The 23,363-nt window shown below is 44.3% G+C and overlaps 1 protein-coding gene across 1 annotated transcript in view; it reads right to left on the reverse strand.

Annotated features, from left to right (window-relative positions):
* The window catches only part of LOC144822592 (CD5 antigen-like), a 510,246-nt gene that overhangs the window by 265,538 nt on the left and 221,345 nt on the right, over positions 1-23,363 (reverse strand). The gene's annotated exons all lie outside the window — the stretch shown is intronic.

Genomic DNA, 23,363 nt, shown 5'->3' on the forward strand with positions numbered 1-23,363 from the left:
GCATTTACAATGCAATAGGTCTTGAAATTACATTATTTTGAGTTATTCACATTGTAAATGGCAATGTCTTAAAAAAAATAAAAGGCATTTATTTATTTATTTATTTATTTCAAAGTTTTATATAGCGCGAACAAGATCTTTGCAGATATCAGAGCCCTTTACAAGGACATGGGGTGATAGCATAATAGTAGGTAATAGTTGAGGTAGTTAGGTACGATATGCATAGTTACATAGGTAGGTCAAAATAAGAGGTAGGTCATAGTTGAGGTAGTGTAGGTACACGGTGCATAGTCAAACAGGAACGCCAATAATAGGAAAGTACATAAAGAGGGAGCATATACTTGTTTAAGCGTGCTTAAAAGCATAGAGGTACACGGTGCATAGTCAAACAGGTACGCCAATTATATGAAAATACATAAAGAGGGAGCATATACTTGTTTAAGCGTGCTTAAACTACTTTTGTAAATAGCATAGAGGTAGGCATAGTTGAGGTAGGAGAGTACAGGGTGCATAGTCACGCAGGAGAATCAGTAGTATAACAGTAGGTAATGTTTGAGGTGGTGTAGGTAAAGGGTGCAAAGTCAGATAGGCACGTCAATAATATAAAATAGGATATACAGAGAGGGAACGTATACAGTCAAGTGAGTCGATAATACAAGTAATACAAATAGACCAAGGGGTCAGGAAGGTAGTACAACGCGGAGTCCTGGAGGTACAGAATAATAGCTCATGTGTATTTCGCCATGAAGATCGCTTTTACTTCTTTCTTAAAAGGTTTGAGGAGATGAGCCTGGTTTCAGGAGGGAGTGAGTTCCAGATCCTGGGCGCCATTCCTGAGAAGGAGCGTTTATAGGTTTTTACCTTCCGAAATCTTTGAGGCTTCAGCAGAAGATTGTTTGTGCTTCTAGTAGTTCTAGAGCCGCCCGAAATTGTCAGCTTTTGAGAGAGGTAGGCGGGTGAGTCCGTGTGTATAGCCTTGTGTGTCATGCAGGCTATTTATAATACCAAAAGCAACACCTATTGCATTACATAACGCGGTGTCCATGAACATGGCGCCGCGCTTATTAAGTAAAAAAAAAGAGTGGGTTGGGGTGCAGAGCCCTGTGATGACTCACTGGAGAACGAGAATGAGGGCCTTAGTGAGCCAAGCAATGTGACTTTAAACATAACATATGAAAGAGCATACATTTAGAAAGGCACTATGTATGTTTACACATCCCTAGTATGGCACAATTAACAGACTCAACTGAACCTTGTGCTGCTCGCATACTACAGCAGAGAGGAACTTGAAAATATTCAAGAGAATGGCATTCTTGTGAAGTTCAGTGAGAAGCATGCACACTGCCTCCTGAAGGGGGAGTGGGGGACCATCCAGTGAATTATGTCTCCGTGGGTTTCAAATTCCAACAGTCATGGACCTCAATTTACCAAAAATCCAGGAATAACAAGAGACACACCAAATGCCATTTCACCTCTTATTTTTACTCACATACTCGTGCTAACACATGCAACATGCACATACACTGTCTAGTCCTTCCTTGCTTGTCCTTTAGTGAAATAGTGGTGGATGGATAGTATTAGTTCATATTTTTTAACGGTCTGCATGACGCCTCCTCTGTCACTGAATGCTTAGTTCTAATTTACCCCACCCCTCTATAGAACCGGTTTGAAGTTTGTTTACTGAGTGGTAGGCTTAGCAGCAATAGCATGGTCAGGTGAGTCAGTAGCAGTTCATATGACGCAAGCAACCAACAATTCCGTGTATGCACAAATTTATGCATGTGTCCTCCATCTCATCATCTATGTATGTTTGCGGGCAAACATAAAATGGAAATGCCGACTTACTGAACAATTGGCCCGTCTGGATTCTTGAATAGGTGGTGTAGGTCAGGTGGTACTGGCTTCGTTAGTATATTCTACAATCAGAATATTTATGGAACATTTGATTAGTGTTCTATAAGTAGACGGTCTGTGAATACTGCAAGCCAGTAGTCACTTAGACTTCAAAGTCAATTTTATTGCATTTGTTGTTTCCTAAAATGTTTGAGAGGATTTTTGAATGATGTATTTGTTTCACAGCACTCAATGTTTCTCTTTCTTTATTATTTCTTACATGATCAGCACCACCCAGGGGCACGAAGACGGGGTCCGAATTGGCGGGACAACCACCAGAGGAGCGCTCCTCTTCCGAGGCTCCTGCGGATGGCCCCAGTAAGTCCTACAGTGCTTATATTATTATCAATTATATTTCCCTAACTTTTTAACGCACCTTATTTTTTCCAACCTATCAAGCCTCCTTCCTAATTAAATGTTAGCTAAACCTTCTTTGGTCTTCAATTTGTATTCCAAATTTTGGGTATCTAATGCCATCTCTGACTTTCAATTCCTTCAAACTGCCTCTGCCCGATGACTCTCTGTGCTACTACTATTAGACTGTCTTCAGCTAAGCTTGCCCCGTTGGGCACTCTTCAGTTAAGGTATTTTTGGGAATAAAGCTGTGATAGAATAGCTGTAGCCACTGGGTCCACTCCTGTCTTTTGCGTTGTCATCTGTAATTTCTAGTCTTTGTCAAATTCCCACCCCAAAAATGCGCAACCAGATGTTTGCCTACTAATTTTTGTTAGGTTATTATACTACTACTACTGTTGTGGTTATTCTCTGCCCAGGCACATACAGAACTATGCACAAGAAAACAGGATGTTGGTGATAGGGAGGTTGGACCTTACTTACACCCTAGTCACAGAAGTCAGTCAGAAGAACCCACAATTCAACGACAGTCTACCTACCTAAGAGTCTCAGTCATAGTCATTTGTCCCACTCCCGACCCCCACACGAAGATAGTTAGATATACCCAAAGATTTTATTACACGACCCAGAACAGAAGAACACCCTTTCGCTCACTCACTCGTTTAAGTCCACAACACCCCAGACACTCAAAATATACCACAGAGTCTATGTGCAAGTTCAAAAACTTTATTTTTTTAATAACAAGCTTTGTATTGTTGTAATTTATAAGTTGTTCCATGAAAAACATCCAGCTCCACCATGCAAAATAAAGAAGATTAAATACTATACATTTTTGTACAACTAGTGCACGATAGAGAACTGTGGGAATTGTGGGAGACCCCTCACCCACCGTTGAATGTATACTGGTGACACATGCATCTTTCGAAAGCTATGCTAATCTATGGTTCGTAGAAGGCAATCTTCTCATCTGCCTATGAGAAAAATGTTGCATGTTAGACAGTGAATACAACTATGCCAGTTTTTAGCAGTCATGGCAAAAACTGCAACATGATGGGTAAGCAAAAGGGATTAACAATACTGTAAGTAAGTAAGTCAATCTCTTTAGTTGTATGCAACACTCATGTGGCCTCAAAGGTGTCTTTCTTACTGTGCAACAAGCTGCGAGGTAACAACATGGGCAAAACAGTAGACCCGGATCATTCTAAAACGGTTACATGGCTCAGGCTAACTTTCCAAAGACTAGAGTAGGAGTAGAGATTAGATGACCCTAGGGACCATCTAATAAAGTAAAACTAAACTCTGTCTAATGACTGCTGTACAGTAGTACGCAATTTGGACTAGTTAAACTTACAACGCTTTATGCTGTATGTAACTGTTTTTTCAATCTGCCTTCCTGGTGAACTACAGCTAGTAAAATAGGGGAAGTTGTGCAGGCATCTCAAAAGGTGAACTTGCTTTTATAGGTGCACAATCAATACTAACGACCAGTGCCACTGCCGACGGGGCCAGCGGCGATACTAATGCCATCCATGAGGGGACAGTGGCTACGGCACCTGCAGTAGCACCAGTGGGGGAGGAAACTTCAGCGGTGGGCGGTGGTAAGTTATATTTGTATCTTATTTGCACTACTAGGTGGAAGGGGAACATTTCTTTCACTGTGCTATGAGACTTATTAAGAAAGTATGAATTTGAAATTGTACTGGACAATATACAATGGTTGAAGAAGACACCCTTTGCAGCATTACCAGTGTGAGTTGAGTTAACAAGGCCTCTTCTATCAGACTCCAACTCAGCTGTGAAGGTTATGGAGAAGACTAAAAGTCAGATCCGATGACCTTGAGGGATGTGTTGAACAAAAAGGGAAAGAAGTGAATTAGGGTGGAGGGAGGAAGGACGAAAGATGTAATAAGACTACCATAGAAGGATACTTTGGAAAGTTCATGCACGTGGCTGATATAAATCCGATGCATGGGTTGTTGAAGGATGGGTAGAACTGTAAGGTGACGGAGAAGATGCATGCCTGGTTGGGCAAACAATATGGGTGCATGGATATAGTGGATAGCAAGAATCATGAGCGGAGTTTGTGTCAATGAAACCCAAGGCAAAGAAGGAGTGGACGCATGGGTGGTTGTTGGTGAAAGTGAAACCAGCTAAGGCGATAATAAAGAACGATAGACATTAATTTTATTGGTTGTTTTCCCCCTAAATGTATTGTATTGATCATAGTTGGAGACTGTCACCACTAGAAGCAGAGTCTTACTTTGAAAATATAAAAGGAGATACAAAAAAGACTTGTGTTCTTCTGTGTACTCAAGTCCACCCATAGTACTAGGGCAAGTATAATGCCAGAAAAAACTTCAAAAAAAATTACAGGCAGTGGAAGCAGGAGGATAGATTAGATAGATACTAAAAGTTGCCACCAATTGTATGCACTGCGCTTGGTAGTGCTACTATGCCACTATGTGTTGAATTAATTTGGAAGAGTTTCAGTTACAATTCTGTTTCTTTTTTTTATAGATACTCATACTCCTTCCCAAAAACCATCAAGGAAGGAGTTGGCAGCCAGGGCCCGGCAAAGGAAACTGCAGGCCATTGTGGAGGAGTACCGCCGGCTGGTGGCTGAGGCTGAGGAGGAGGAGGAAGAGGCGGCGGAAGCAGCTGCTGCCTCTACCAATGCCCCAGGCCCCAGCCAGGTCCCACCTGCAGGAGTACGGCGCCGTGGTCAGGCAGTCGCTCACCGCCGGCATTTAACAACATCTGCCGCCCCCCCCCCCACACATCATGGCTGCAAATGTATTTCGGCAAAAGATTCTCCTCCGGGTGTTAAAGTTGGAGGATCAATTAGAGGAGCGTGTGAAGATATTGGTGGACAAACACATTAAAGCCTTCGATTGTAATGGACCCTGTTCATTTGCCCCTTTTTTAATACTTTTGTTGGTGGGTGGGAATTGGGTGTTGGGGTTATTTTTGTGGGACATTCTTTGGACTTTGACATTGGATATTGCAACTGCTAGTGCTAAACTCAAAGAAATCAATGGTGTCGAGGACTGCCAAGTACAAGAAGACACATGTAGTTGTGTTGAAGGAGTCAGTAAAAGACAATCCAATTCGTAAACTTAAATGCTGTCAAATTAAATCCAAACAATGCCACCAATTATTTAGATGTATTTGTTGGGTCACTTTGGGAAATTAATTGCCTTGTACACTAGTACATACAGTGATCTTGGGTGGGCAAGCAGAAGAGGATCCTCGCCCTGCCTCGTTGACATTTGATTTTCATTAGTGTTGCTTTCACCACATCTGCCCCAGCAAGCGTGTGATCAATTGTTGGCGTAGATTTAATGTAGTAACATCACACCTCAATATAAAACCACACAGCCCGGGGGAAGAGGGTTAGGGTTTGATGAATGGATGGGAACGGGGGTTTGGGGAAAGGTTTGACAAAGAAAAACAGTACGCATGGAGACAACAAAAGCAAAACAATGAAGACGATGATTGATGATCCACTACTACCCAATAAATGTAAAGTCAAGTAAGAAAAACAAAATGGATGCATGATGAAGGTTTATTATTAACTTGATGGTTAATAATAAGTGGTACTTACTTAACTACTACTACACAATTCAAAGGATGTATTTCTTATATATGATATGAATATGACTTTTGGCTAGGCTGTATGCCCTCTGAGAAACCATAATACCTGATGTAGCGGGCTGAAAGCTAGCAAAGAACATTAAGAGATAGTTTAAGCAAACAATCAATTACCAAACACAAGCCTAAAATAAATGAAGAGGAAAAAGGAATTAAAGAACATTACGAAAATGATACTACAGTTATTGTATTATCCAGGGCCAAATGTGTAGTTGTATCTCGTCATTCATCTTTGTCCTCCCTTCCATGAACACTGTGACTGATTATATCATTCTTGGTCACCTCTGGCTGGATGATGATGAGGAGGATTGGTAAGGTAAGTGTGAGTTGTTGCTCCACGTATAATAGCGCTGGGTGAAAGGATGGCCTATAAGTGTTGATGAAAGAAGAAATTGGGTATTACAAAATAAGTTAACTGAATGAAAACATAAAAATAAATTACGGTGTAGTGCAAAAAAGACAAGACTCGTGAGCGAGAAGATTTTCAGACTGAGGCTGCTTGGATACATTGATTAACTCTACTCTTCTAGTTGCACAGCAGTCATCGAATAGAACAACAAGATAGGAGCCAGCACAGAACAGTTACAGGGCCACACCACAACACCGAGCCATGAGTCTGTGGCCCAAACTCCATTTACCTACATTTTTCACAGTTTCAGACAAAAGACATATACATCAACCTAGCATTTTCCAAAACAAGTGATTAAATCAATGCGCCAATGGCAGTCAATCATACCACTATTCTATTCCACCACTGCACACACATGTAGCCTAGGTCTGCTGTGGTTCTTGTTGATTGGTTGTGTGTTTACCTTGTATTCCACTTCCTGAACATATTCCATCAATCATCTCTGATCAAACTGACTGACAGTGTGCAAAGATGGTATGGTGGTCATCATCATTCATCATCCGGTGTGGCACGTGTACGTATTCTCCAACAGACCACCAACAGCAACTCAGTCTGTAGTGAGTGACTACGATTAAGTCCAGAGTCAGACTGCACCTGCAGTAGTAGGAGTACAATTGGATACATATTATTAAACAACATGGAAACATTGACCATCACTTGAGACACAAGTACTTTGTTATTATATTAAACTACTAGTATATTTATACTTCATGCACATTTGCTCTGAGTCAGCAAGCAGCCAATGCAATGTATGGCATCATTAATTTCATACACCTGTCTTTTTCTTCTTTGTGGCTGTCAGATCACAGATGCAGCAGAGTCTTCTGAAAGTGATGACGAGTTTACTTTAATTTTGGAGCCCTGCTCAAGTTCTGACATTGAAGAGTTGTGTATGCCTGCAGACAGAGGTGTAGCCTTAAGACAGTGATGCATTTCAGATTGGAAACAAAACAGAAGATGGCTATAGTCACGTATGTTTCACTTGTTATGGAGGGACTGTTAGATGCTACATTATTGCACTATTGTCCATCTCCATCCAATGTACATTGGCAAGTAGGAAATGTATTTAGGGTGAGTCAGGAAGATGGAGCAGGACTCTGATGAGTGGAGTGAACAGTAAATGCTCAGATGTGCAACTCCAATAGGTAATTAAAAGAGAAAGGAAGATGGTGTTGGTTTGGAAGTTTGAGTCAGAAAGACAGATACACAAATAAGGAAGGGAGAAATAAAGGAAGGGAGAATGTAACAATTTCAAAGCCTAGTTGTCAGGGAAGAGGAGCTCGTCCTCAAACCCTGGTGGTTCTTCTGACAGAAGTAGGTCCTGTAACCCACTAATTATTTCCTCTGACTCGCTCTCCTCTTCCAGCTCTGATTCACGTACTTTGTAGTCTGGTGGTATCAAGTGCTGATTCATTTTGATAATGGTTAACCTCTCCACGCTTTTGGGCGAGAGACTGGTCCTTTTCACAGTCACAATGGCACCAGCAGCACTGAAAACACGCTCAGAAGAGACACTTGCAACAGGGCAAGCTAGATACTTTATCTCCAGCCTGCTGAGCACTGGCCATTGGCTTCTTGTCCTATACCAATACACCAATGGGCTTTGCTCCATGAACACCTCTGTTGTGTCATCCAGATAGGCCTGGACCAACCGCTCAATGTTCATTGGTGCTCTGGTTTGCTCGTCCTCTTTTTGCTTTGCGACAGCAACGGACTTAGCCATCCCTTTCTGTAGAAACCAAGCAGCTATTTTTTTGCTTGTGTCTGATGAATCAGATCCTGTTGGTGCGGTTGTTGTTATTGTTTGTGTTGGTGACTGCTGGGAAGCAAACGCACTGCTCGCATGCTGTGAAGAAGAACTTGACTCTGTAGGATGCTCAGTAGTACTTGCACTGTCCTGGGCTGGCACTGGCAGGCCTCTAATTGAGAGCCGTTCATTTTCTAAATCAGTGGCTTCCTCGGCTATTACAGTTTTGTACTTGGTAACATCCCCTTCTGAAAAAGGAATTACTGCATTACTGTTCAGAAATAATTCGTACCGTGGATCCAAAATTGTGGCAGTAATGTAATGTTGATGTGACACAATCTTATTTTGAATCCTTGTATTCTCAGATAAGTGGCCGGCTAAGGACTTCGCCAAATTACATGCTTCAAGTTTTCCTTCAACACCGTCGTATGTTTCAGACACCTCCTTCAGCTCTTGCTCTAGCATGTACAACAATGGGATAGCTTGGCTCATAGTACAGTCCTCCCTGCTGACTGCACGTGTGAAGACCTCAAAAGGAAGTTGCATCTCTGTCAGGCATTTAATGAGGTCCCATTGCGACATCTCAACTGTCATGGCTTTAATAACAGTTGGATCCCCTGATCTTCTTGACATTGTCATGACATAAGCATTAAGTGGTATGTACTGCTCAAACAGCCGACCAGCATGTGATAAGTGGAGTTCCAACGTGTTGGTACCTCCTGGATGAGTGCTTTGACTGGCATTTTATACTCACTTTGAATGACCCGTAGCTGCTTCCGGGCTTTAAAAGAATGATTGAAATGCGTGCAGATTCTTCTGCAAATGGTCAGTAAGCTGCTGACTTTGCTTTCATTTTTCAGAAAGTCTTGAACCACAATGTTAATGCAGTGTGCCAAACACGGGACCCTAAAATAGCCACCATCTTCCATGGCCTTAACTACATTACTGCCATTGTCAGTGGCAACAAAACCAATATTGAGGCCTCTTGGTCACAGCCATTCAAAGACCTTGCTGTTGAACTCATCCAAAATGTTTGCAGCAGTATGCGATTTCTCCATAGCAAACATGGCTACAGTAGCATGTCTGCGAGTATCATTAAAAATCTGAGTAATGTCAATGCCTGTAGATATCTTGTCTCTAACACCTGAAAAAGAGATCCAGTGTGCAGTCATGCACATGTAATCAGTGGCTTGGCAACTGGTCCACATGTCTGTTGTCAGGTGGATACTATGCACAGCACTCTGCTGCAAGGCTTTTCCATATATTTACAACAAGGGGTGGTGAGGGACAGAGTCTCTGAATTAAGCAGAATACTCTCACCCAGTCAAAAGATCAGGGCTAGATCCAACACCGTTTTTTAGCTCATTGCACCATCCCAGTTTCAGAACCTGGCTGTATGCAAATTAGTCTGTTCCTGTCCCAGTGCATGATGGGAACAGGGCAAACCAAACTACAAAAGCCAATTCTTACACTGGGAAGGAAACAAGCTTCCGGGGACCGGTTTCTGGCATTACAGCCGTCTTCGGCCCGGCTTGCTTGAATCCTGATGGTGCAATGAGCAAGGGACTCATGTCTGAGTATACCCTTCCACGCTTAGGGTGGACAAAAATATTTACAACAAGGGGTGGTGAGGGACAGAGTCTCTGAATTAAGCAGAATACTCTCACCCAGTCAAAAGATCAGGGCTAGATCCAACACCGTTTTTTAGCTCATTGCACCATCCCAGTTTCAGAACCTGGCTGTATGCAAATTAGTCTGTTCCTGTCCCAGTGCATGATGGGAACAGGGCAAACCAAACTACAAAAGCCAATTCTTACACTGGGAAGGAAACAAGCTTCCGGGGACCGGTTTCTGGCATTACAGCCGTCTTCGGCCCGGCTTGCTTGAATCCTGATGGTGCAATGAGCAAGGGACTCATGTCTGAGTATACCCTTCCACGCTTTTCCAAGCAATTCCAGCACATCGTGGTGTAGTGCTGGAACAGCAACTCTGGCAAAATAATAGTGGCTGGGAACAATTCCATTTTGGGCAGAGGGTTGTCACAAATTCCAGGAAACCCACCCCTTCATCAAAAGAAAAAGGGAGAAGGTCCAGAGCTAACATTTTAGCAAGCTTAGCATTGTACAAACGTGCTATTGGGTGGTTGCGCTCGTACTTTCCTTCCTGCCTAAACATGCTAACAATGGTAAGCTGCTTGGTATTTCTTTCAGTTATGCCCGATGCTGTCATTCGCGTCGCAGACTTCGCACCGGTACTCCTTGGTGTCTCCGGGTTACTCTTACTCTGGTGCCACAGAGATGTTGCTGATGTGGAGGATGTGGGATCTACCACTGCAGTTGTGTGGAGTCGGACAGGGGTACTTAGTGTACCACTACCAGATAGAATGTCTCCCTCTTCTTCCTGTTCGACCCGTGGACCTTCTACTGCTTCCCCACCAACATTAATGGTTCCTGCTTTTATGATACGTAGGTGGTCCTCCCACTTGATTGCGTGGTGTTTTTTCATATGGGTCGTTTGGCCTCCGGTACCATAGTTTGTACCAAGCTTACCGCGACTAACAGAGGAATGACAAATGGAGCATATAGCAATGTTCTCCTCATTTGCGCTAACTGTAAAGAAGTCCCACACTGGGGAGCTTAACTTTTGTCTCCTGCTAGAGGTGCCACTTCCAATGACGGATGAACTGGAGGTTGTGTGGTGAATTTCACTATGTGGCTGCGCAGTAGTACCACTACCTACTGCTGCTGAGGGGGTACTTGTGCTGGATGTAGGACGCTGCCGGCTGTGTGCAAATGTAAAAATGGAAGCTGGAGGTAGTTTTGGTGTGGCCTGTGTTGGTGGTATGCGTGCTACATCCCTAGTCACAGCCATTCTTGATAGGGTTAAAATGTTGGTCTCCATGTCCTCAGGGCCAGGAGTAATGCTTGTGATGACTGGGTCTGACTCATCATCACCATCATTATCCGGCTGCTCAACATCGCACTCCATAAGTGGTAGGCTTCCTGGAACCTTCCTTTTCCTTAGCCTGGTCTTCTTGGGATGTCTCTCCCTCTCATGCTCAGATTGTTGTGGCTCCCAATTGAGATCAAGATCATCAGAAGGGATGCTTGGCGAAGAACTCAATGGACTAACCCTCCTTTTCCTTGGTGGGGATTTGGAAAACAATAGATCTCCTGCATGAGGTGCTGCCTCTTCTTGCTCTGCATCAAGCTCAATTTCCTGAACTGCCCCGACTTCGGGAGGAAAAACAACTACTATTGCCGGTGGTCGTTCTTGAACAACAACTATTGCAGGCGGTGGTTGTGGTTGTTGTTTTCGTTGAACATCTACTATTGCGGGCAGTGGTTGTGGAACAACTACTATTGCAAGCGGTGGTTGTGGTTGTTATTTTCATTGAGCATCTACTATTGCGGGCGGTGGTTGTTGAACAACTACTATTGCGGGCGGTGGCTCAGGTTGTACATCTACTATTGTGGGCGGTGGTTGTTGAACAACTACTATTGCGGGCGGTGGCTCAGGGTGAACATCTACTATTGCGGGCGGTGGTTGTGGATGCTCTTTTGGAACAACTACTATTGCGGGTGGTGGTTGTTGTTCACCACTTTTCTGCTGTGTTCCCTCTTGCATGGATTGTGTACTACTTTGAGATAGCGCTAAGTTTAGGTCAGGCTCAGTATCACTGCTTTCCACCATTAGGCTGGCTACCTCTTCCCCACTCATCTGCTTGGGCCTGGGTTGGTGGCTTGGGCCCACTGATGCGGAGGTGCTGGCCCCAGCTTGGACCCCGGTCACTGCTGCTGCAGACGCACTTTTTTTTACCAAAAAAGGTTTTCGGGTCAACACCAGACTTAAGTGTCACTTCCTTCTTCTGTTCTTCCTTCTTCTCAGCAACTTTCTTGGTCTTGGAGGACCTGCTACCTGCTTTCTTTGGGCCCATCTTCTTCAGATGTCAGCAGCAGCACTCAGTTGCACAAGTTGCTGAGAATGATGTCTGGTCAGGTTAGTCACACCACACGTGACGTAGTACAGAAGGACGTCCGTCTGGCAGTAGAACAGGCGATGAATGATGACAGATACCTCCTCTTCAGTCTTTTGTGCACCTGCAAGCAAAGAAGGCAGAACAACATCAGTCGAATGTGGATTTTTTTAGCTTTAATTTTAATTACTACTAGAAGTATTAGTACAACCAGTAAGAGTAAGAATAGCAAAGAACTAAAATGCAAATATAGTGGAAGTGGAACTTGTTTATCCTTAATTTGTTGTGCATCATTTCAGATGGATGCAGCATCAGTGACCTGCAGCAGATAGCAATGGGGATGTGAACAGTAGTAAGCCAACAGGAACAATGGCAAAACACAGGCCAATTTGTCAAAAACAAAACAGTGCACTACTACTACCACCACAGCTCCACATGGGCACTCTCATCACAGGTACATTGGTAAAGGCCAGAAAACAATAAACTCAAGCAGGCCTATATCCCTCCCTATATGGCCAGAAAAAGGAGGATGCCTGCATCACAGCTTAATGCAAAAAAGAAAATCCCCATGGCTACAAGGTTTGAAAGTTACACCACAACACAAACAACAAAGGCATTTAGATTTTTCACTCAAACAGTTAACTACACCCCAAACAGCACATTTCAAAATTCAATGCATTGCCACCCATGCCCTAAATGATGTTAAATTCAACAGACAAAATGGAAACCGCTACATCAAGCATCCCCGCTGACTATCTCTGGGACGCTAGGCCTACTGGCAGAAAAAAATCACACAAGTTTGTAGGCCTGCGGCAAAAAAACTAAACCACGATGAAAGGTCACACAAAATGGCCGCCCCCACATGGCCTGGCCACCCCCAAAAACATGAAAAGAAAGAGAAGACAGAAAATACATTCCTATGGCAAAAGGACAATGCTTGGCTTGACAAAATGGCGGCCAAGCCACCCACATGGTCAGGCCACCCTCAAACAACAAAGTACATAGAGGACAGAAACAGTAAGAGGTCCATGCTCCAAAAACTACAAGCAAATGACAACCTGAGGAGTTTCTTTTAGCAAAATGAACAGCATCTACATTTTTGGGAAGGTTTTAGGCAACTCGAGAGATATTGCTCACGAGAATGCAAATTCGGCGTGTTCGGCAGCGCGAACTGTACAAAACATCGTTATCGCGTGCCCGAGCACGCACATTGAGCGCGCGAAGTAGACAAAAATTGTAAGGTCGCGTTGTAGCACTGTGCAAGGTTACCAAAACTACGCGAGCTGAATTCTAGGGTTACCTAGTGCGCAGAAAAAGCCATATTATTCAACACACACCCAAAACCTGCAATTCAACACCAAAAACACATTTTGCTAATTAATCCAAAGCCATCCATGACCTACATGATGTTACACTTACAACTTAAACACCCTTATAACAGTTGAACAACTTTCATGCACCCATGATGAGGACTCTAGTAGTACCCTTGGGCCTACTGGCACAGTAGGCCACAAGCTTGGAGGCCTATGGCAAAAACACAGTGGCTACAAACACAAAATGGCCACCACCACCTGACCAAGCCACCCACAGAAAGTAAATGAACTCAAGCCGGCCTACACTAACTACATGAACTACTAGGGTTACCTAATTTAAAAAAAAAAAAATTAATTCCACTACAACAGAGTATGCAATTAAATCCAATGCCATCCATGATGTTTTACAGACACAACAGAAAACATGGGTGGACCCTTGGGTACCTCTAGGCCTACTGGATGAAATTTCAAACACATACAACTTGGCCCCTCATGAAAGTACAGGCCTCCCTCAATAATAATTTTTAAGAAAGATTGAGAAGCACAGAAAACTGTAGTTAATAAAAAAAAAAACATTTACAGTACACCAATTCTCAATTCTCAAACTTACTTGTAAAAGAAAAGTTCAAATCCAAAATTCCTCCAATGAAATGCTATGATGCAACAGACATACACAAAGAGTGATCCTTCCAGCTCCAGATCCAAATGAAAGTGAACACCACATGGACAAAGCACTGGGAGGAGCCTGGTGGACAGTAACAGGAAGTTGGAGACTCAGGGGCACTTCCTTTTTCTTGAAAAAAAGAGTAGAAACAAAAAGAGGACTCCTAGCCCAAAGAAATACAGCCAAATCACAATCTGAGGGGTTAAATGAACATTTTTGAGAAGATTTTAACATGCTCGAGAGATATTCTGTGCCAGATTGCAGTTTCTGCGTGTTCGGAAACGCGATCTTACCAGTCATTACCGCGCACGCAAGAATGCTATTGAGCGCGCGAGGAAGAAAAACTACTACGCTACGCTGTAGATTGCGAAGTAGTCGACAGCTTCGCGCTCGCCGCGAAGTGCGAAGTTGCCGAAAATTCGCAAACTCCGCGAACGGAGCGTAATTCTCCGCCCAGGGTTACTGTTTTCTTCTATTTTCTTGGACTCCTGCGTAGGTTGACTGTGCTTCTGTGAGCAGTGTGCTCCATGTTTCTTCGGGCTTGTGTTTGCTGGTGTTTTTCTGGACCTGTGCTACTGTCTACACTGTTTTTGGTGTTTTCTTGAAGTATTATGTGTTGTGGTCGTGAGAATTGTTTCTACAGGATGTGTTTATGTGACCTGTACTTTGAAGGACTGTGTTGTGGTTCGGTGGGCTGCACATCGTTTGGCGGTAGTTTATATAGATTCTTGTGATTCTATTTGTGGTTGCTCGGGTGGCAGTTTTCTTTTTCGTTACTTCTCGAGTATTCTGCTCAGCAACAACCAGCACACAGTCATCTTAGGGACTCCCTGCTGCAAAGGAACTGAAAGCATTTGCTTGAGATTGTATCTGCTATGCTCGCTTTTAGCTTGGGTCGTGGCGGACGAGCTGGCTCAGTGCGTTAAACGCTCGCCTCTGCCGTCTGCCACTATCGCAAGTAACTATTTGGAATGCCAGCACGTCCACCTAAGCCTTCCATCCCTGAGGGGTTGGTAAATACTATACCAATGCATAGTGTCACCACGACCGGTTTAACAGCGCTTACACGGGAAACTACGCAGCGAGGCGCTATACAAAAGTGGTCTCTTAGCACCGAGCACAGATTAACAGATGAGTTTGTGACGTCGGCCAAATGAAAGGACGGAGTTATATGACGCCAAGAGCTCTTTTGCAGAGTTTCCAGGAAGCAGGCTGGTGAGTGGCTCTGCTAGAGGACACATACGCAACTTCCGCGCTTACACCCGCACGTTATCCTACGGGCTACTGTTTTGTGCATATATATTAAACTTGGTTATTTCTGTAGCTGTAGGTTGAGAAGATGCTGTAGAAATGTATGTACATGGATTTCAACAAATTATTTTTTATACATTTTCTCATTGGGTTCTGTAGACAGAGTCACACTTTGGGCTGACCATAGAGAGAGCGTCAACGCCATTGCAATGTCGCGACAATGCTTGTACCGAGAAGACATTTGTCACTGTTATTCGGCCCAAATATCAATGCGCCAATTTGAAAAGTCCACCAGCAAGCACACATCAAGCATTGGCATAGCCAATACGTCTCCCTTTTGGGACCTTATAAGTATTTAGTTTTGCAGCACAATATCCTTGGTGCAACAACATCAGCTGTTGCATGGCTAAACCATGTACTAATTTGCGCATTGCATGCCGCGCTCTGGTTTCAAATGCAGAGCTCTCCCGAAGCGGGGGATGCTGCTCTTTCACAGAGGTGTGTCATGTATGTGCCACGTGTGTATTGCCCTGCAGAGCTTTACCACAGCCAGGATACTCGGTGGAGTCTTCAGTATGGGGAACCGACGTACGAGATACAGCTCTCTCACAGGAGTAGTGTGGCTCACTGGTTAGAGGCGGCAGGCCGAGAGCAGAAGTCAGCCTGGGACCAGGGTTCAATTCCCGACGCGGCAGGGTCGTGGACCTTGGTCAGCGGACTCGATAATTCTCGCTTCGGTGCTTACTCTAATCAGGGGTTCCACTCGGCAACTCTGGGCATTAGCTTGCCTAATCTCCACAACGGCCCCACCAATTCCGGGGATGCCTGGCTCCACCTTGGGGACTCCCAGCAAGGGACCATCCCACAGGGAAAGCCAGGACGGGTTCCCCAGAGTTATACAGCGCCGGGACGCCCCGTTGCTGGGGCAGCTGTGCGCTTTACAAGTATACTACATTTACATTCACATATGTGGCAAAAACTGCAAAAAACCTGGCTATTTCTCTCTTCTGAGATAGAGCTCACACTTTTGGTGAACAACGCAAAGGTCGCAAATTATGTGGCAAATGCTGTAAATACATAATTATGCGGTGAGCAGCTACAGAATAGCCTTAATACACTGACCCTCACCACTGCTTTGTAAACAAAGTATTCAAGAAAGATAAATCCTAAACAATCAGATTGCAATCAGTGGACATTGTTAGCTAGATTTTGAGGAACATTTTTTTTTTCAATATAACTCCCCCACTATATAAGTGTAATATAAAAAATATATAACTGGTGCCTCGTATATGATGGTCCTATATGGACATCTTGAGATTCTAGGTACATTTACAAACCCCTTGGTCTCGGCCGCGTGGTGACATTGGAGCAGATTACACAGTTACACGTGATACCTTCTCTCTGTACTATGTCGGGGTACCCTCCCATCAGCCCACTCGGCCCTTCAAAACTTACTTCTCGAGCACCTACTACAGTGAACATTTTCCCAGTCTGACTCTGCTCTTGTCCCATTTTCTCTCTTTAGGTCTCGCCTATTATGTACCACGCAAGGGATAAATAGGCGAGATTATAGTAAGCGGAAAAGTAAAGTCTACCTAGCTGCTTGGATCGCATACAGTTCATGTGAGCTATGCACGTGCACATCACATTACACACCATTTGTTATCAGCTTGTGAGCCTGGGCATCAGACTTCAAAGGGTCCGCTCCCCCGCCCCATCAGAATTCAAAGGAATCCGCTCCGCTCCCCCATCAGACTTCAAAGGAATCCGCTGCACTCCCCCGCCCCCCCAACACAATGCCGAGAGCTTGCTTACTTCAGTCACCAGTCCCGCCGCCTCTCACATCTGTGCTTTTCCTGACACTTCCGCCCTGTCTCTTTTGTTTTGCTGTTCACTAACGCCCCCCAGTACCCCGCCGATTTTGTTTGATGCACTCTGTTTATTCTCAATCAAAAAGCTGCCCATTCAATTATGCTTGTGGAGCAGCCCAGATCTCGTAAACTATAGAGAGGAATTACAGGAATTCCTGGAACTACGGAATATAAAGAAGATTCCGTGGCTAATGTATGTAAAGAGGAGGTTCGAGGAATTAAGCTACCCGGAATTATGGTCGGACCCTTCCAATTCATGTACCAGGATTCCAAAAAAGGTAATTGCGAGTGCTTACTATGCTCTGATGCTCACAAGAGCCACCAACAGCACTCGTGAGGGGTCCTTGACAAATTTATTTCTGAAAGTGAAAGACTCATATTTCCTCGAAAAAACTTTAGACGAGATATCTCCTCCACTAACGAGGAAACTGTTCCTACAGTGGCGATATGGTTGCCTCCCACTAGCTTCATTCACAGCGTCCTGGAAATCGTGCTCCACTGTATCATCCTGCCCAATGTGTGCGCACCCGAAGGAGGATGACGCGCATGCTGTCTTTTTCTGCAAAGGCTACGAGCGGAGCAGGAAATACTGGCTAGTACCGCTGCTCAGGAACCTGGGTTTTAGATCTTACCAAACTGCCTACAGAGTTTTAAAAACAGATCTTTCTCCCACTGTGGTTTTTGCAATTTCAAAATTTTTAACATCACTGTGGTTTACCCGCAGCCGAGCTATGAAAAGACTGGTATAATGCTCCCTATCAAATCGATTTGTATCTATTGTCTTATATGTATTTAAACTCAAATATCTTAACTATCGGATCACTTTGGTTTAATAAGTTTTTAATTGTATATACTGTTATGTATTCTTTTATGATCAGTGATCGAAATAAAGATTTGAAATGAATGAAAATTATGCTTTTTGTTTTGTCTAACTGTTATGAGATCAGTCTACCTTCTTAGCACTTTGCAGGAAGAGTAAATGCAGTAAGGGGCTGAGTTTGTTTCTTTCAGGAAGTTCGAAGCGGCTGTAGTTCACAGACTTCAGTAACTATAATGTTTATGCTGTGTCATTACCTGTTTGTGCTGCAGTCTGCATTGGCATTCAGCCTGGTTTGTGAAGTCCATTCGAAAATAAAAGTGTGGCATGACTCGCAGCTCACAGGAACCTCCCCAGAAGTAGGTTTTCGAAAGGGAGGGAATCTAATGCATAATAAAGAAAAGTTCTACCTATGCAGAAGTTACAAAGTGGTAGTTTACGAGCAACTTCACATCTGTGAAATCAGTGTTAAACAGTAACACGTCTTTGAATGATTTTCTTCTTAACTACTTTTGCGCAGGACGTAAATACAGGTACATAACGTGCACATCGCCTGGCATGTATAAGGTAAGAAACCGTGCACTGTCAAGCCATGAAACAGTTACCTATCACTTTGGTGTCTGGCCCCGGGTCATGGGAATGGGGGCTTCACGTCACTAGCTCATTTGCTCTGCACACATGGTTTCACAGTCATCGTCATTGCAACGCGTAAGCCAGGGCTAATCTACTTTTCTTCAGTGTGGCTTTGTGAACTATAGTCTGTAAGCATGAGAACTTTATCCATATATCGTGTGCATATTCTCCTAAGTGAACTTCTGGAACAGGGAAACATTTGTCTGAAGTCGCAGCTCTTGTGTCACACTGAACTACCTGCATTTCAGAGATTAATTAGAAACTTCCACTTTCTGGCTTTCTGCCTCTATCGCCCTGCATGTACAACTACCGCCTTAAAGAGCTGTTTGTTTTCTACACCTGGATAAACTTGGGTTCTGAGAAATCTACAAATAAGATGCAATTACTGAAACAGGGCACCAGCATGTAATCCAAGAGTCTTTCCTGATACTTGAACAACAAGGCATGTGTCGCTATTGATAGGCCCGACCATATTTTAATTATTCAGGCATAATTAGCAAAATCGAGAATTTAATGTTATGCTTGTTATGCGTAATTCCGCCATTAGACCGAAACTACAATTACGTGCCGTTTGCACCAAATTTTACATTGAGTACTTGGGTATACATACGGTCAGAACAGGAGCAGCCAATGCTCATGCCACTTTGCACTTTTTAGTACTGCAAAGTGCACTCTCGCACCAAGACGTAATACATTTTGAGCTAAAATCTAGATAACAGATTTGCATTTTGTGTACTTACATATCATTTCGCATAACTTTCCCAACATCTCATCTAATTAAGCAAACGCAAATTACAGAAATTTTGCATACATCTAGCTACCATGGAGCTGATCGTGAGTGGTAACTCTGAACCTCAAACGATCGACACTGCATAGTATCTCCCTTCTCATACTTCACAAGTAATGTTTAGTAATGGAGAGTATTGTAGGATTTGTCTCTGCATGTTTTCCTCACTACTCAGTACATATTCCACAGCATTTGAAAAGTGACGGGGTTTATTGCACCCAGTAATGCCAGGCATGCAGTAAAACACAGAAACCTGTACAACACACACACACACAACACACACATGCCACAAACACACCCCACATACACCACACACATACACCACACACAGCCCCCCACATCCCCGCACACAGCCCTACACACATCCCCACACACACAAACATGCACAACCCCCCACACAACCACAACCACACACACAACCACACCCACCACCACAACAAGCATTGGCATAGCCAATAGGTCTCGCCTTTGGGACTCACACTGCTGCACGCCTCACACTGTTCCACGCCTCACACTGCTGCATGCCTCACACTGCTGCAAGCCACACACTGCTGCATTACTCACACTGCTGCATGCTGCACACTGCTGCATTACTCACACTGCTGCATGCTGCACACTGCTGCATGCCTCACACTGCTGCACGCCAGACACTGCTGCTTGCTTCACACTGCTGCACGCCTCACACTGCTGCACTCCTCACACTGCTGCACGCCTCACACTGCTGCACGCTGCACACTGCTGCATTACTAACACTGCTGCATGCTGCACACTGCTGCACGCCGCACACTGCTGCACACTGCTGCATTACTCACACTGCTGCATGCTGCACACTGCCGCACAACTCACACTTCTGCATGCCTCACACTGCTGCATGCCTCACACTGCTGCACACCTCACACTACTGCATGCCACACACTGCGGCATGCCACACACTGCTGCACGCCTCACACTGCTGCACGCCTCACACTGCTGCACACTGCTGCATTACGCATACTGCTGCATGCCTCACACTGCTGCATGCTGCACACTGCTGCATTACTCACACTGCTGCATGCTGCACACTACTGCACGCCTCACACTGCTGTATGCCTCACATTGCTGCACACTGCTGCATTACTCACACTGCTGCATACCTCACACACTGCTGCATGCTGCACACTGCTGCATGACACATTGCTGGACGCCACACACTGCAGCACACCACACACTGGTGCACGCCTCATACTGCTGCATGCCTCACACTGCTGCACGCCTCACACTGCTGCACGCCTCACACTGCTGCACGCCACATTGCTGCACACCTCACACTGCTGCATGCTGCACACTGCTCCATTACTCACACTGCTGCACGCCTCACACTGCTGCAAACTGCTGCATTACTCATACTGCTGCATGCTGCACATTGCTGCACGACACAATGCTGCATGCCTCACACTGCTGCACGCCACACACTGCTGCACGTCACACACTGCTGCACGCCACACACTGCTGCACACCACACAGCTGCACACCTCACACTGCTGCACACTGCTGCCTTACTCACACTGCCTCATGACTCACACTGCTGCACGCCTCACTCAGGGGCACCACCACATTACTCAGGGACACCAACACATCTCTCAGGTACACCACCACATCACTCAGGAACACCACCACATCACTAAGGGACACCACCACATCACTCGGGGACACCACCACATCACTCTGGGACACCACCACATCACTCTGGGGCACCATCACATCACTCTGGGACATCACCACATCACTCTGGGACACCACCACATCACTCTAATACACCACCACAACACTCTAATACACCACCACATCACTCTAATACACCAACACATTATCATTCAGCCATAAGGGAAAATACAAAACAATACAGGTGTACCACAGAGGACATCGCATTCAATGAACACTGCATTATAGGAGATTGAAATAATTTTCATGGTGGGTCGTATGTGAAGGGAAAGTCATCAAGGGACCTCCATCATTTCCTATGTGATTTACATCAGAGAGAGGCGTGAAGTGAGATGTTGTCAGGCCCTCTGAGGAAGGACAACCACTCTTGCCACATCCTGAAGGAGACTTCTTTGAAGTTGTTCTCCTTATTGAGAACAACTTTACAGGCCAAAGTGAGCATAAGATCTAACAAATAATGATCTTTCTCGTCTGTGATCTTTGGGTCCTGAAAGCCTAGTAAGATATAGGAAAATTCCCTTGGGGGGGACTCTGTGGAATGTTTTGCTTATGCATTTGTACATCTTATCTCAGTATGTTTGTAGTATATCGCATTGGAAGAACATGTGGGCAATGTTACCAACATGGGAATTACAATTCCAGCATGTATGGCTCTGAGGTTAAGTGTAAAGATCTTCTCTGGGGTCCAACATGTCTTGTTTATTAGCATAAGCTAGGTTTGAGATAGTATTGGAGAGATTTTATTCTTCAAGTTATCCCCCTTGAGGTTCATCCTTCAAGTTAATGCTTTTTTTGGATCACCTACATTGGGAATAGAGGTCTTCTAGCGTTGTCAAACCTTTTTAGGTGTAAGGACCCCCTTATTTATTTGTATTTATTTATTTTTAACACTTATACAGCGCGAACGAAGGCCCTTGGGCATCTCGGCCCTTCTGACAAAATATCTAGAACCTGGTACTCCTCATCCTCAACAACTATCGACAACCATAAATGCCCCAAATTCCCACAGAAAATAATTTTTAGGGTGGGGAAATAATATTGAACAGTGTTAAGCAAACTAAAGGTCAGTGAGCGTGGGGGTGTAGTCGGAGGTGTAGCTAAAAACAAAGGGTCTCGCTTATGAGGAATTGGCGTAGGGCAGCGCCGCAAGTCTTCTTGCAGTGCTGCCCTATGCCAATGTAAAAGGCCTGGAATGCACTGTATCTATGAAATACGGTGCATTCCTGTCCTTTTCCTTTGTATTCACGCACAAATTGCTGCTTAGCACCAACATAGGCAGGATTGTATTTGCACAGGAAGGGGCCCCTCCCTTCACAAAACCAATCCAGAGAGTCATTTCTTTCATTCTATGTGAGCTGCAGAATGCAACACACATGGAAAGAGGAGAAATGAAACCATTTTCTCCCTGTTACGCTTCTGCTGGGGTGGCGTCCGTTTTAGGAGCTGCCCCAGGTTTACATGATTTTGGAATTATGGGGCAGCGTCAAAATCCATGGGTGTTGCATGGGAAACCCTCGCACAGCCCATGGAGCGCCTCCTTGGTGCAGAGTAAGGCAACGCAGTGACTTGCGTTGTTTGTCGCATTCCATATCAATGAGGCCACGTAAAGCCATGCAGGGTGACTTTGTAGAGCCTCAACAGTATGGTTGAGATACTTGCGCCGCCGGAGCGTCAAATAAAGTGATGCTCTGGCGCTGCAAGCCTCTCATAAATAAGCCCCGACATATTCTGTTACATTTTTTTGGTCTTTCACCATCAGGTATCTACAAATAAAATAAATAGAAGTGTAATGAAAAATAGTTTTAAAAAGTTGTTACTCAGTGGTAAATGAACTGCGGTACATGATGAAACCTCTATTAGTTAATGCACTGCAGAGATGTATGTGTAACCAGAGAGACACAGAATCAAATCTTGATTGGTGCAGTGGAGAATAGTGACGTGTATTTGTAGTGCTATGAGGTCACAGCCTATGTCAGAAAGCATTGTGAATATGTAAGTCATTGTTTCATATTTGCATTACACATGTGCAAATAGAGTACAGTAAAATAGTGCTTCTAAAGTGTGGACTTTAGTGATACCAGGGTGTATGTAATGCAATTTGTTTTACATAACTTTCCCTTTAACACCTCTTTAAGGGTACTAAGGCTTGTGTAAATGCAGGTAAAATTAAAAGCAAGCACTTCACAGCCCAGTTGTTAACTCTTTGCACCCTTTACACTTTCAGATTAACTCATAGGGACATTTCCATTTCATTTAGGCAAGCAGCCCCCATGGCACAAGAGCTTTTCACATCACT

The sequence above is a fragment of the Lissotriton helveticus genome, chromosome 3_1 (assembly GCF_964261635.1).
Source record: "Lissotriton helveticus chromosome 3_1, aLisHel1.1, whole genome shotgun sequence".
Classification (NCBI taxonomy): domain Eukaryota; kingdom Metazoa; phylum Chordata; class Amphibia; order Caudata; family Salamandridae; genus Lissotriton; species Lissotriton helveticus.